A 12,571-nucleotide genomic window follows, 5' to 3' on the forward strand; every position below is an offset into this window, starting at 1 on the left:
CTCCTGTGCTGTCCCTCCACCCTCCCAAGCATGATGTCCCTCTCCAAGGACCCGTCCCTCCTGGCAACATGTCCAAAGTATGTCAGACAAAGCCCAAGAATCCTTGCCTCCAAGGAGTAGCTATAAAATTTTCTTTCCTTCTTCTTGATAATCCTCTCAAATAAAAGACTGGATGAAACATTTCTCTGGAAGGTAAAATATGCTTGAAAAATTTGTGGCCAGAATGTATTGAAAAATACCCACTTTCTTATTTATTCCTCTCTATACTTACTAGACATTTTTGGTGTTTCTTATAAAAGGTATTTGCAATGAATAGATCATTGATGTTACAAAATTTTATCATTCTAATCTCTAGCCTCAATTCTCTCACCAAGACCACATATTTTTTCCCCAACTTCTTCCTTGTCTTTAAGTTTTTCATTCCAGTCAGCCATTATTATTAGTGCATCTTAGATGCACATTTGCTCAATTTACAACTGGAATATTTGGTAAAAATCCTCCATTTCCTCCCCTTTGGTTCTGAGTGTTAGTGCATATATTTGAATGATAGTGGTATTAACAGTATCACTCATCAATATAAAAATATTACTAATAAATTAAATTATCATGAATAAATATTATATGAACAATTTCACTAGTATCACACACAAGTAATAACTTGCTGAAGCTTATCCAAAACCGACTGAAACAATACAACAACAGAAAACTGCCAAAAGTACAGGGTGGGTTTAGAAGAGTTCGTGGCACTAGGGACATTATAGCCAATGTCAGATGAATCTTCGCTGAAAGCAAAGAGTACCAGAAGAATGTCTATCTGTATTTCACTGACAAAGCAAATGTATTTGACTGTGTGATCACAACAAATTATTTCTAACTTTGAGAAAAATGGGAATCCCATAACATTTTTACTTGGATCAGGAGGCAGTAGTCAGAACAGAGCAAGGAAACACTGCATTTTTCAAAATCAGGTAAGAAGTGTGTCAGGGATGTGTCCTTTCTCCATACCTCTTCAGTCTATGTGCAGAACAAATTTTTGGGGAGGCTGGTCTTTATGAGGAATAATGTGGCATCAGAATTGGAGAAAGACTCATCAACAACTTGCATTAAACAGATTATATAACCTTGCTCGCTGAAACTGAGGAGGACCTGAAGCATCTGCAGAACGTTCTGGACTGTAGTCTTCAATATTAATTGAAGCTCAACATCAAGAAAACAAATATTCTCACCGCTGGGCCAACTGGCAGCATCATGATTAATGAAAAAGTGATTGAGATTGTTAACAATTTCGGCTTGCTTGCTTCAACAATGAACACTCTTGACACTAGTATTCAGGAAATGAAAAGATAAATTGGACTAGGAAAGTTGACTGTCAGAGACCACTCCAGAGTGCTAGAAGTTTTCAGTCAGGAGATTAAGGTGCACCTGATCCAGGCCACAGTCTTCTCAATTACTTGCTATGCATCAAAGAGCTGGACAATGAATAAGGATGAGAAAATAATTGATGCCTTTGAGTTGTGGTGCTGGAGAAGAGTATTGAATATACCATGAACTGCTAAGAGAACAAATAGTTTTTTTCTGCAGAGGGTGAAACCAAGTTGCTCTTGGAAGCAAGGATTTTGAAGTTCTGTCTCATATACTTTGGGAATGTTGCTAGAAGGTACCAGTCCTTGAATAAGAGTATCATGGCTTGGAAAGGAGGAACAGTGCAGGAAAGGAAGATCCTGCACGAGTTGGATTTATATAGTGACTAGGGTAAAAAGAGCAGGTGATATTGGCTCAGGATAGGATGTCACAGGCAATTCCACAGCACATAACATACTCACTAGAGATTTTTCTTTATGCAATGTTTATTTACATTGGCAATTTGTATTCTTGATTTCTTTGTTTTCCCCTTCAGCTGAAATGCTCTTCCAAAACCACTCTCCATGAACATTATTTTGTCTGTTTTCAAGATAATATTACAGTTTTTAGTCATTTGTTAACAGCTTTAGTTTGCTTGGCTCCACAGTCAACAACATTCTTGGCACCAGCAGCCAGGAAATTAAAAGACATATTGTGATGGGAAAGTCTGCTGTTAGGGACCTCTCCAGAGTACTGAAGAACAATCATGTCAGTCTCGAGACTAAGGTGTGCCTGATACAGGCCATGGTCTTTGCAATCACTTGCTATGTGTCAGAGAGCTGGACGATGACTAGGGAGGATAGAACAAGAATTGATGCCTTTGAGCTGTGGTGTTGGAGAAGAGTATTGAATATACTATGGACTGCTAAGAAAACGAACAGGTTTGTCCTAGGGAGAGTTTAACCAGGCTGCTCCTTGGAGACATGAATTCTGAAGCTTTGTCTGACATACTTTGAACATGTTACATGAAGGGATCAATACTTGGAGAGGAACGTCATGCATGGGAGGGTGGAAGGACAGCACAGGAAGGGAAGACCCTCTATGAGGTGAATTGATTCAGTGACTGGGGTAATGGGGGTCAGTGTGTCAGAGACAGTGCAATTGGCACAGGATAGAGCAGGGTTTAGAGCTGTTGTACATAGGGTCACTATGAGTCACAAATGACTTGGCAACACTTAACAACAACAAAATAAAAAGTCATTTAATCTCTCTGATATTACTAAGTGTCTAGTCAACTACAACTCATACCAACCCTGTGAACAATGGTTCTGCCCTATGCCACACTCGTCTCTGACACATTTGGGCCCATCTTTATCATTACTGTTTCAGTCTATCGCGTTAAGGATCTTTCTCTCATACACTGAGTCTCTATCTTTCCAAACATGATGTGTTTTTTCCCAAGGTCTGGTCGCTCCTAACCACATACCAAAGGTATCTGAGGTATGGTTTCACTATCTTTGAATCCAACAAGCATCATGAATCTCCATTTCCAAGACATTCCTGTTTGTCTTGTATGAAGTCCATGAGATATTCATGTCTTTGCCAACACCATGACTCAAAGGCATCAATTCTTCATCATCATTATTCACTGTCTACCTTTCAGAAGTATAGTAAGCAAATAAAGAGATCACAGATTGGATAAGGGGAACCTTAGTCTTCAAACTTCAGACATCTTTAATCTTTAACATTTTGGGGAGGTCCTTGAAAGGAGATATTCCAAATGCAATGTGTCTTTTGATAATCAGGTGCTGGTGCCAATGGTACTGATTGTGGATCCAATGAAGACTAGCATTGGCAATTTCTATCTCTTTTTCCTTCTATCATGATGTTGGCTATTGGCCCAGTGGTGAAGATTTTTGTTTTCATGATATTGAGATGTTAATGATTTTGAAAGCCATAACCTTCGTTCCCCTTCAACAAATGTTTCAGATCTTCCTCACTTTCAGCAAGTTTGTATTATCTGCATAATGAAGATTATTAATGTGTCTTCCTCTGATCCTGATGCCACATTTTGAGCGGGGAGTTCATACTAAGTTGTGCAATAAACATATGAGACTAATGTCTGCAACACTGGGAGTGCTTATATTGGATTAACTACTTCTATCACAGAAATGTCAATAAAAACCACTAGTTTAGAGTTTGTAACGTGTAATTTAGCATGCCTTGTAAATTTCTTTCTTTTCTACATTATTTAGGAATTGAGAACAGTTCATCAATCTCAGTAGCATTTAATACTTGAGAACTTATTCTGTTTTGGCAAACACAATAAAATATGATCTAGTTTCTAAATTCATAGTATTCAATTCAAATTACTCAATGAAAAGAGGCAGATAATCTCACAAAAGGAGTTTGCCCATCGTTCTCCCATGGAGCAGCTGGTGGCCATGAACTGCGTGCCTTCAGGATTGCAGTGCAGCTTCTTGCCACTAGGGCACCAGAGCTCAGTGGGGAATCTTAGGAGGGGAAATTCACTTTTACTGGTGGCAGATACTCTAAATGACTGATCAAATAGATGAAATCATTCTTTATTTAAATACATTAGCCTTATTTAGTGTTTAAACTACTATTTATCACTAGAATGAAAAGAAATTTCCAAGTTTAGCAAGGTTACTAGACAAATAACCGATTTAGAACTTGGAATAAATAAAGTACATCTCCTGTATTCTCACAGTTTAATATACATATATGTAAAGATCTCTCTCTCCCCATTTTTTCCTTTATTTATTCCTCCCATTTGTTTGCACTCTAGAAACACCAACCTTTAAAGTATAATGCAGTCTTTCAGTTTATTGTAAAGAGAAATTGCAACCAAACTGCCCAATCACATACAAAGTAGCCTACACAACTACTATATTGCAAGGGAGAAATTGCCTTCAGGGGAGGAAAAAACCCATCAAAATTTATATTAACTATTATGTGAAAATATAAAACACAAAGTAAATCTTAGCATGGAATAACTTCACAATCACTGATATTTTTTCCTTCTGATGAATAACAGATAGAAAGTATTAACATACTTACTGCCTATATCTACTCATTAAGAGACTGCTAGTGTAACCACATATGGTATCCTCCATAATTTATCATAATATTTAGAAGTGTTACCTCCAGGCATCTGATATTATGGGAAACAATTAAATAAAACACTATGGTGCTATCTCTGTGGGTAGAAAGTAACTTAGGCATTCAAATATATGCACCATCCATAGGGGCAACCCAATTCTGCCTACCCAGCACCCACACCGTTGAATTTAGAGGATTTGCCATCTGAACTGTTGATTTCCTTTGCAATGGGATGGATGTGAATGCAATGACCCAGCCTTCCATTCATCAATAAAGAAATTTTTTGTATCTTTCTCTCACTGAACTATTATTCCTATGGCTTATATTTCCATACGAATCAAGTCTGTCAGGCTATGGAACCAGGACAGACACAGCAGGAAGCTTTTCTCTCTTCCTGTGCTTCCATTTTTTAAGCTGACACTAAACACTAAGTGGAATAATGAGGGATGCTGCATTGGCTCAAGAGAGCGGCAACGGCAGGAGGAAAGAAACAGTGTGGTGGCCACAAGGTGGGTTTTAGTAACACAAAATATCAGTTAAGACTAGTGAACAAGATACTGTGTGATATCTGTTAAAGGTTGCTGTTTTTAATTAAAAACAAAATCTAGATTTTTCCTAGTCATAATGGAGTTCAGCTTCCTTGGCAGAATGAAATTTGCCAGTCTCTTCCTCAGGTGGGTGTAACATCCTCATCTTCTTTGGGATATTTTCATAAAGGAGCCTTTGCAGAGTTATCCAACCTATGAATTTAAAAGAAATTTAAGTCAAATTCCTTCTCCACATGTAACCATTTCCTCTCAGGGTGTTCATTCAGGAGTTAATTATTGCTTCCCTAACGTCCATTGGGGTTGAAAGTTTCCTAAGTCCATGTCTTCACCGAGCAATGAATGTCAAAGGAAGATTGAAGCATTTGAACTATGATTTAAGAAATTCAGCTCAGCCCTGGAATCTAGGCCAATGTATTTAATTGAGAACACATTTAAATTTCTTTGATATTTCTTTATAAAAAATGTTGATACCCTCAAGGGAGAAAACATTTCATCTTAGTTATATTAATAACCCTTTTATGACCAAATTATTTTACGCTTTGAATTTTTTGTTGGCCCATGCATTTTGTTTTGGCTTATTGGGGGGGGGAGGGGTGGGTTGTTTTTAGGTGCTTCGTGTTTTGTTTTTAAGTGGAAGGCAAGCTGAAATAAACTTTCGAAAGGTTAAGGTGATGACTTTTGATAATATTTTGCAGGACACATATGTCCTAAGTAGGAAGGCAAGATTCCATCTTCTGACACACAATTCTACAAGTTCATCCCCATTCCCCCAGGTGATACTATCTACTGCAGTGGGGTTAGCAGCTTTCCAAGACACTAGAAAGGCTGAAACATGGGTGTGGAATAGAGGTCCTGCAAGTCAGAAAAGGGTTAACTCTGTTAAATTAGCAAATAGTCACTTAGAGTGAACAAGAAAGCACACAAACTAGAATGTTCTAGGTTTGTCTCCTTTGAAAGCAGAATAAGCAATTATTGAAGAATAAAATTATTTCCAACCAGCTGTTAGTCCAGTTGAGTAAATATTTTATGAAGAGATCATAAAAATAGTTCAGCTTTTTCATAAGTAAGGAATTTTTTTTTCCTGCTTGAAACACTTGACACGTTTTCATTGAGTTCTCATTCTTGGCTGTTGCTATGTGCCTTTGAGTTGGAACCAACTCATACCTGACCCTCCATCAGGTTTTCAGAGACAACAAGTCCTTACCATTAGGTCTCTTTATTGATTGTTGTTACTGTTTGCCATCAAGTTGGAAGCGACCCGCTGATGAAGAGAAGATCGCCTGTTCTCCCTTGGAACAGCTAGTGGATTTGAAAACCCATGACTTTGGGATTATAGTGCAGCTTCTTACCACTAGGCTACCAGAGCTCCCTCCTTTATTGGTTAGAAAGGGTAAAGATAAAAATAGCATGCCTCAACAGAGCTGGGAGGGTGAGCCAGTGGGGAAATCATAGTGTCACACAATTTGGTGGGTGGAGAAAGGAGGGTAAGGGAAATGGGAATGACACGGTGGGGGTCTGGAAAGACAGAGTAGTGAATTAAATGATTAGATGAAACAGAATGTGAATAAAGAATAGTGCAAAACACAATATATATATGCTTTGTGTGCAAATCAATGTAAAATTAAAAATAATAAATAAATGAAAATTTTAAAAACATAAATTAAATTTCAAACTATCAAAGTATCTAAAATAAGATACTATGCCTCTTACAACTCAACTCTCTATTACAGACACTTGGATGGTCTTCAGTAGATTTCAAATAATTAAAGTTTATGGTATGAGATTTTACATATATTACTATGTTTCTTTTTCTGAGGAACTTCTGGGTAGACTTGAATTTTCAACTGTCTGATTAACTGTCAAGAGTATTAAGTAGTCACAATAACCAAGCTTTCTCTCATAAAACAGTAGAATTTCATAATATATTGCTTATGCCTTTAAGAGGGTCCTTCTTGCTCTGATGATGTAGTAGGGAAATACGCTATCAAGGTAGAAGGCTGCGTTTTGTGTGACATTGCTAAGCCAGAGACCAGAGGTGTGAATCTACCAGTAGATCTGTGGGAAGATAGGTAATACCTCTCTTAAAAGCTTTGGAAAACCAGTGGAAGGTTGACATGGGTCAGGAATGACTCAGTGACAGTGGATGAGCATTTTATTTTTAATTAAAAGAAAAAAAAATAAGAAAAATGTTTATTTTTGTCATGGATAGAATTGCATTTTCCCAAAACACGCGTGTGTAATGATGTATGTGGAAATCTTGTAATGATCACCCATGTTCTGATATTGCCACTCAAAGAGAGACCATCTTTCTCCCGTGGAACAGCTGCTGGCCTTGAACCGCATGTCTGCATTGGGAGTGCAGCTTTTTGCCATTCAGCCACCAGAGTTCCTTAGAAGGCTGGACGTCTCAATTCAAGACACTCCAGGAGAAGTATTTGTTCTTTTCATTCTGAAAAAGGTCCTCATTTATCCAGCATTTTTAGGCCTGCCATTCCTTGGAGATCTATCTATTTCTTCTCCTTCCCAAGCTTCCTAACTAGTCACTTGTGTCCAAAAGAGCACAATCTACTCTAGACCATCCTTTCTTACTGATACTAAGGTCCCTACTTTTCTTTTCTCTCTCATGTAATCAGACCTCAGTGTAACTCACATGATAGAAAGAGAATCTTTAATGGGATTAAGAGTATTGCAATCTGTCTTCAACCTGTTTACTGCATAGTTTATTAGAATTTGGGAGATTATTACTAAAGTTCTTCATTGTATCGTTCCACTCATGCATTTTGGGGATACACAATATAATCTATGATGAATATCATTACTTTTTATCGTACCCTCAATTGTCTATTAGAAAGGTATAAAATGTTTAAATCTAAAGAAAAATAAAATTTTGAAATCAGGCATACATAAAGACCTCAATTCCATCAATCACTGTGTTGTCAACATGTTAACATTGATTTCCTAGTATGAAAATGACATGAATATAACCTAGTTAGTGGATTAAATTTTTTATGTGTTTGTTCAGTTAAGCAATACTCTAGCATGTTTAAAGTACCTGGTGTAAAGTATAATAATATTAGGTAAGTCAGGAGAAGACAGGGGCAGTGGGACTGGAACTTATGCCAAGGCTTTTTAGAACTGAGGGTTATCCATGACCAGGAAAGTATACCAGAATAAAGGAAAAAGAATAAATTCTCTAGACTAAGGTGAGGAAGAAACGTGTGCAGAGTACAAGAGACCGGCTCTGAGAGAAAGTACATTATTAAGAGATCTTTAAAGAGGAAGCCTGCTAAGCTCTGAAATCATTATAAAGAGTAGTAGACCAAAGGCAGGTGCCTGAAAAACGCAGCAAAATATTTGGCAGCAGAGGCCAAGGAACTGAGCATACTTGCTGGATTCTACGTCTGACAATTTTCATAACAACACAATGTTTCTGAAACAATAAATCTATTTTTTTAATATATAGAATCAGAGCAAAGTCTTAAATCAATTATGAAGAGAAAAACATAAACATAGATACAACAAAGAAATGTAGAGACAGGAAGCCAGACAGCTCCTGACAGACATTTAGACATATTAATATTTTATTATAGAGCTAAAATTTTCTTCTCATTGTATTAGAATTTTTCTATTCATATGGCTGATGTTGAACACATATTTAACTTTAGTGGATAATATAATAATTTCTAAATATTCTGTTTCCTATATAGAACTAAAGATTGTATTTGCAAATATGATTCTAAACACAAAGTCTTATTTCCCATTTTTACAAGAGAAATACTGTTACCTCTACTTTAAAGATGGTGAAATAAACTCAGAATAATTTAAAACGTAAACCAAGATGTCCAGTGTGCACAGGCCATTAGCAACAAGGGGAGGGAGGGATGAAATTAAGGAATTATATCTCCAATACAATGATTTTCAAGTGGCCTGTGTTCTTTAGTAGAACTTTTAATGTTTTTAAACAAGTACAAGAAGATTTGCACTGATCTACCTTGCTTAATTAGTCCATTTTCAAAATCATGATATTCAAATTCTAACTTCATAAACCTTCTAGGTTTGAAGTAGCCTCATTAGGAGATAACTATAGCCAAGACCTTCAATATATATAAAATTATAGAAGGATATACTTATTACTATAGTCAAAAGAGAAATACTTAGAAAAGGATAACATTGTCTGAACAGTTCATACAATACTAATTTTATATTCAAAAGATTTATAATTCTTCTAATTGTTATCAAAGTTTATCTGAGCCTACTTAGCCCTCAGTAGTATTTTTTTAATTCCAACCTATTCTCATGATGAAGCAACATGCTACAAAATCTGCCTGTGATCAGACACTACCCAATGAACTCTTTAATCGCTTTTGTAAGAAAAGAAAATCTTATAAAAGTCCACCCATTGTCACAGAAGACACTATCAAAATCTTGATCTGGCATAGTAGAGGAAAAAAAATAGAAAATTCAGTTAAGGAAGATTGCAATGTATTCTGTTAATCTTGAAATATTGTTAGGCATTATTACTTTAGAATGAAGTATAAATAATGGGACAAAATTATAGATCGATGATGAAACAAATCAAAAACAGGACTTTTTGCCAATAAGCTGAAGATGGGCAACGTTTGTAGAATTTGTATTTTTTTTATCTCAGGTAACATGCATCTATGCTTTTTTGCTTTTCCTCACATTTCTGGTGCTTTTGTGATCAAATCCTTTAAAACTATTCTCTTAAGACATGCCTTATCCTGACAAAGATTGTGTTTACTACTTGAAAGGTCCAAGAATAAAGTGAAATTCTCCCTTTAATCCTCAAGGTGAATGCCTGCAAACTTGTTGTCACTTTTATTTAGAGAAGGAAGTATGTTTTAAGCAAATTATTTTGCACTCTGGGCTAAGACACAGCAGAAAATAAGTTCCGAGATGTTTGGTGGAGAGAAAATATGTTATGCCAGGGAGATTTCCTTTATTTTAATGACTGAAGTGGTTCTTCTTTTCATTGGTTTAACATCATGTTATTTTAGATCTTCTTGGTCCACTCCTGAGTGTATGTGTCTTCAAAGATGCCATGATAAAAGGTAAAGAAATGGTTACTTTCTTCAGGTGGCTGTGTAAACTCTTATCACTGTCACGTGCTATAGAGTCAGAACCAACTCATAGTTGTACTTCCAGCAGGTTATCAGAGGCTGTGAATGGCATAGAGAGAAACAGTTCATCTTTTCCCACTGAGCAGCTGGTGGATTTGAACCACTTATCTTTTAATTGACAATACAGCACCACAATTTGGGGGGTGGGGAAGGACTTGGAAATGTTGAGCCAGTCTCTCAAAGGAGTCAAAGTGCCTTCTCCAGAAATTCAACTTGTTTTGAGGAGATAAAATGGTTGTTAAGACACTTGGGCTAAGAATGTTATATCTTGGGCTAAGAAAGTTAAATCTGAAAATTCTGTCTCTAAGGACATGTAGTGCTACTTCATAATACACATTGCTTAAGTAAGACTGCAACCGCCAAAAGAGAAAAGATAAAATTTACTAAAAATGTGTAATCTAGTGATGTTTGCTTAAAATTCTAAACTGTTACATAGTCTATGGAAGCTTGGACTTAGAAAATGAATGTTTTATGAAAGGAAAACTAACAGAATATTTCATTAATTCACACAAAATCTTAAAGTATAATTAAATATGAGGAGATGATGTGCAATGTCTTTGTAAATAACTTGATGCATCTTAAAAGGAACAATTTAGAGACCAAAATATTACAGGAATATACAATAATAGCAGGAATGCAAAATAACAACTATTGTCCTGGTCTTATAATTTCCGAGTTTTTCTCATACAAAAATGTGTGATCTGGGTTAAAGTTCTGTTAGAAATGGGGGGGCAGGGAGATGGCTAAATGTAGAAAATTTTAGCCATTTGAGGCTTATAAGTCAGTACTGGCAGTGTGGATGATACTGACTGTAGAAGAAGAAATTGAAATAATGAACATTTTTTGAAAGTAAGATATTTTAATTCAAATTGCCATTGTAGGTGATGTCTACAGAGGTGACAGTTAAGGAGAAAAAGAAATAAATATGTGTGTATATGTATTCCTTGACTTGGACTCTCCTGCTTGGTTACACGACACACAGTAGTTTTACATTAGTTTAAAATGTCATTCATTTAAAAGCAAAGCAAAAATAATAAACTTTGTGTCTCTGAACAATCAAGATCTTTGTTTGGCAATTCTCAATTTTATAGAAAGATGAAAGTCATTCAGGCAAATATACATTAAGATTTCTGTAGCCTCACATTTAATTTTAAGGAACAAATCAATTATTGGACAACTGCATGTCCCTCATTTGACACTGAACTTAGCTACTGATTATTTCAGGACACATGGTTTCCCTAAGCCTCCTCTTCCATCAGCTTCCTCCTAAAAATGTGACTATTCAAGCTATAGGTTGAGTGCAAAGAAGTCTATGGACTCAGGTGGCTTTTCAGTATGCCCCTCAATACACACACACAAAAACACCAGGGTATTTCAGTTGCCAAGTCCTCTTTATCAACTTCCCTGAGCGAGAGACCAGAGAATGGACTTGGCAACCTTTGTCCTCTATTGCTCTTTTGTTCTTTATCAAGAAACATCTGTGACAGTTTCTGACTCTGCTGCAGGCTACTTACTGTACGAGCAGAGCAGTGCTAAAGTTGTCTGACTTAGCTGGCTCTAAGTCATCAAAGGAGAAGAAATAGGAGTTTAAGGCTTAAAATTTGGCACGAAATCTGTATCGTCAGCATTAGTCATGACTTTCTCTCTTCTTTGTTGCAAGTCATTTTATTATTTACTATTCACCTTTCCATAACATATTACTTTTTTGAGGCATGTACTAGGACCTTAAGACTATTGTTTTTAGTTCTAATATTGGAATTTCTTTTTTTTTTTTTAATTTCTAATTACAGCATGATCCTCAAGAATTTTAACCGAGCTTCCAGAAAAACAGATGAAGTAAAAGGGCCTGGTGATATATATATATTTTTTTAAATCACAAATGAAACCATACTAATGTCAATAAAATATTATCTGGTAAAGCGCTAAATGATGATCACTTCATGAGTAGAGGGTATACAAAGCATGACTTCGAAAAAAGCAGAGGGGGGAAAACCCCAAGCCAAGCCTCACAAATTCATTCCTATAGACTTGGGAACAGATCTATAGCCAGCTCATCCTCCCTTGGATTTTTGGAGGCTGAAAATTGCATAGGAGGAGTCTGTCCATGTTTCTCCCTCGAAGCCTCTGGTAAATTCAAGCCCCTGGAAAATTATTGTCTTTTGATTAGCAGTCCAATTCTTCCCATCTACCATCCACCACAGTTCTCTCACTTGGAAAGAGCTAATTTCTCAAAATAGAGTCAATCTCAATGACATGCAAAGAGTAAAGCTTTTAAAACCTTCATTTCCTATCTTGCCATGCTATTAATTAATTAAAAGGAGGTATATGCAAATGCTTATTAGTAAAGGAATGTACGAAGTATGCAGGAAAACTGAAAATTGTAAAAAATGTAAAGGAACCCATAAGCATTGTTGATAA

The sequence above is a fragment of the Elephantulus edwardii genome, unplaced genomic scaffold (genome assembly GCF_000299155.1).
Source record: "Elephantulus edwardii isolate Elephantulus edwardi_28Jun2011 unplaced genomic scaffold, EleEdw1.0 scaffold00108, whole genome shotgun sequence".
Classification (NCBI taxonomy): Eukaryota; Metazoa; Chordata; class Mammalia; order Macroscelidea; family Macroscelididae; genus Elephantulus; species Elephantulus edwardii.